This window comes from Xenopus laevis, chromosome 5L (genome assembly GCF_017654675.1).
Source record: "Xenopus laevis strain J_2021 chromosome 5L, Xenopus_laevis_v10.1, whole genome shotgun sequence".
NCBI classification, from domain to species: Eukaryota; Metazoa; Chordata; class Amphibia; order Anura; family Pipidae; genus Xenopus; species Xenopus laevis.
Genome location: NC_054379.1, coordinates 158049053 through 158053250, shown reverse-complemented (window position 1 = coordinate 158053250; position 4198 = coordinate 158049053).

Genomic DNA, 4198 nt, shown 5'->3' with positions numbered 1-4198 from the left:
CATTTATTTCAATATATTGTTTATTGACCTGTATATAAACCCCATAGAAATGAATATATTTTTGCATTGCCTTGTCCAGTATATTATTAAAGTTGTGTTTCGCTCGTGCTTTGTCTATAGAATGTGGGGCAATTGTTTACTGTACATCCCATGATAAATTTTCCTGCCTTTAACCACAATGGCCTACTTTGGATGGAATTTAGAAGTGTAAAGAAGTGTTTATTCACAGTAGATAAAAGCAAGACAAATTATTTAGACTTTAGAACAATTATCTTGCTGTTTATCAACGCCAAAAAGCATCAAGTAAGTATGAGAGAATCACAAAGGTCGCTCTATTAAAAGATGCCTGAGGGTCAGAAAATAGAAGTTTAAGAGGGGAAATGAAAATTGTATACAGATACGTGTCGGATCAGAACAAAGGTCTCTCAGAACATTTTACTGTCTTGGGGCAGACAAAAAAAAAAAACACGAGGACACAAGGACTTCCTCTGAAATTCAGGGAAAATGGGTTTCTTTGTGTCCAAAGGGAAGGGGTTCTTAGTTGGTATTGGGATGAAAAGTCTATAATGGGACTAAAAATTCAACTTTTACAAGGTTTATGAAATAAAGGTAATAAAAGAGGAGAGGAAGAGGATTTAGGGGTAGATAGTAGGATATGGAGAGCACTCATATCACTTTCATTTATGGGTAAAAATAATATGCTAAACAGAGCTTAGTTCAGGGCACCAGGTTCAGTTAGCATTTTGGGCCATCATGTAAGAGTCCTAATGGCCCCCATACACGGGCCGATAAAAGCTGCCAACAGACCAAGTCGGCAGCAGATCGGGCCGTGTGTAGAGCCCCCAACGGGCTTTCCCGATATCTGGCCGAAAGTCGGGCAAGTTAGAAAATCCTGTCTGATCGTGGCTGCATCTTTTTGTTGATGCGGTCTCGCGATCCCACCGCCCGTTTGACCTTCGTTCTGATCCGATCATTGGGCCCTAGGGCCCACGACGGATCAGCCCGATATCACCCACTTCAATGTGGGCATATCGGAAGAGATCCACTCATTTGGCGACATCACCAAACGAGCGGATCTCTACGTCTATGGCCACCTTAAGACGCCATAAAGAAGGTTTCCAAGGTTTGTGCATGTGTTTCTCATAGTCAATATTTTGGGAGATTTCAGTCACTATCTGGGCAGGAGATGTTTTCATTTCTACTTTCTACTCTGGCTAAGATGTGTTTCAAAGTATTGAAAGTGTGATGGAACCTTTATTTTTCGAAGTTCCAGTAGAAAGAAGTCACAGTAGTTCTAATTCCAGGCAATATGGTAATTTAGATCTTGGTTATCCTGGATACCTGGGAGTCCGCAGATCATTTTCTGGGGTGGAGATAAGTAAACTAATATCACACAAGGTAGCATTCCAATGAAGATGAACCTATTCATGACAATGAAGTAGAAACACAATTATGCATATGGTACTAAATGAATACACTCCTAGCTAAATTCATTTTCATTTATGGAAACATTTACAGCTGTTATTTTAATTTAATGCTACTCTGCTCTACTCAGCAAAGGTGGTAGCCTCCGTTTTGGAACTAGCTGAAGAAGTCAGGGTGGGGCAACTGCCCCCTCTTTCACCCATCTTCGGACACCCATGTCTTGGTAGTAGTTGTCTGATATTTAGAAAAAAGTATGTAGATCAGCGCCTACCGCAACGGAGAAAGCAGAAACCCCAAATAGTGCAGCAAGTTTAAATATTGCGACAGTACCCAGTGCTAAAAATATTCACTTAGGTCTACTATCCCTTTAAATTCTCTGTTAATAGTAGTGATACGTGCAGTCAGTTCTTTACCTCCAATCAGTTTCCACCACCATATGGCCAAATTTCCTACTTACAAGACGACCATTTAATATATATTGCCCGTAATTTTAGCAGATTCCTCTGTTCCTCTAGGTCCGCTTCTTTTACTCCCATGCAGAGAGATACAAATCCAAATAGTGTAATACCATTTATTCAGTTAAAAATACTTTAAAACTAACTTTGCACTCACGTTTGGTTGTTTGAAGCCAATCACACCTATACAGAAATATCACAGGTTGTTTGTGCTTATAGAGGGACCATGCCGGAGTGTTCCCCTCCACACGAGGGTGAGGGTGTATTTTATCTGGAGTCCAGTATAGAAGTTTCAAAGCTGTCATGAGGTTTAATGATTTTGACTGGGCCCATTTTTATTATAATAAATACACATATACGTATGCCTGTTAGCAGGGCACTTGTTTCTCCAATTCGTTTGGGTACAGCTTCAACTACTGTCAGTCCAATGTCATAAAAAATAGTCACAATTAGAGTCAACACATATAGTTTTTGGGGACTTGCTGGATATACTAAGACCTAGTTAATTATACAAAGGGTGCATGCTTGGCAGAGGTAGTTCCAGAATCTCTAATTCATGTACTGTAGTTGGACTGAAGAAGGCAACGCATGCACAGTTGTCCCGGAACAGAAAATTGCTCCAACTGCGCATGCGCCGCTCCCATTCCAAAAATTACCGAAGAGAAGAAGATGGTGCTCGTGAACTCCGCTTAACAGAATCTGCATGGAGGGGTAAGTAAAGACTTAAGTAAAGGGGTAATACTTAGGCTGGGGGGAGGAGGGAGGGGGGTCTATGTAGGGTAGGGTTTTTTTTAACTTTTGGGTTTGATCCTCCTTTAATACTCACAAGCACTTGAGGTAGACAGATATGTTCAAATGCACAGCTTTACAATGGCACCACTGTGGAGACAGCTTGATGGTTGAAGCTACACTTTTAAAGGGCATGTAAAGGCAAAAAAAAAAATCCCATTTTTACTTTCTTTAATGAAAAAGAAACCTATCTCCAATATACTTTAAATGTGTACTGTTTTTATAAGAAACCTGACTGTATGCAGTGAAATTCTCCCTTCATTTACTGCTGTGGATAGGAATTGTCAGACGGTCCCTAACTGCTGAGCAGGGAAACAATCATTATTATGAACAGCAGGGGGAGCCCTCGCCTTACTTCCCTGCCAGGCAGAACTCAAGCAGTTTTGTTTATGATGATCCCTAAGCAGCCCAGACCACACTGAGCATGTGCACAGTCTTAGTCTTGCAAAGATGTTTAACAAAGTTACAAGATGGTGACCCCCTGTAGCCAACTTTGAAAGCATAAATCATTTGTTTGATTAGGCTCACTGTGGTCTATTCACTGACAGTGATGCCTCAAGTGGAGCTACTTCCAGCCATCAATCCTAAGGTGAAGCACAAAACAACTCTTTCTAAGTCTATGGCTAAATCTCATTTTCATTGTTCCTAGAATGTTCTATGATAGAGCTATTATATTTCTATCTAAACGTCATTCATGGGGCCCCTGCTCTGTGACTTCTCTAAAGGGTTGGTTCTCTTAGGGCCAAAACTCTTTATTTGCACCTTGTTCAACCCAGGCTCCCCAGCACCCTGGTCAGAAGATAGAGGTCAAAGCAGAAGAACCAGGATGTAACAATCACAATATTGAAACTAACAGGAAATGGTCATTGATATCCCTGGGCCAATGGGGAATGCCAAACCACCCCGGTACCAGGACTAAGTACTAAGTATAATAAAATATAAAGTACCATAGAGATAACCATATAGAAACCTACATAAGTAGTGATAACTAAATACAGTAATTCAACAAATATATCAGAATTTGAAGTAGTAAAAGAAAGGTACAGGCTCTATAACACCTTCTACAGATTTCACTTCATAATACAATAATGGATTGTTAGACAACTAATTTGTCTAGTCTCAAGTCCTGTATAGATACAGTGACTAGGGTATTGCTTGTCAGCCCACACTATGAGCTGAATCCTGGTGCCATATTATGGGTATTAAGACGAGTATTTCCTTCAGTCAAGTGGCACGGAAATGGGCACAAAGCTCTCACGCACTAATGCAAATCTTATTATGAAATTATGGGAGAAGCATACAACATGAAAACATTCAAAGCTTCTCCCAATAGCAAATAATTGAATTAGTTTGACCAAACAATTAAATGATAAGCTCAATAAACCTACATTGAATGTAAACTGCAGAATCCATAACCTTTTTCCATCTCTTTTCAAACCCACAAAACCAAACTCATTTTGTAAGGCATTATCCACTTGGTGCTCTGATCTTTGTATGTGATATATTCTGGCACCATGAAATATTGGCTG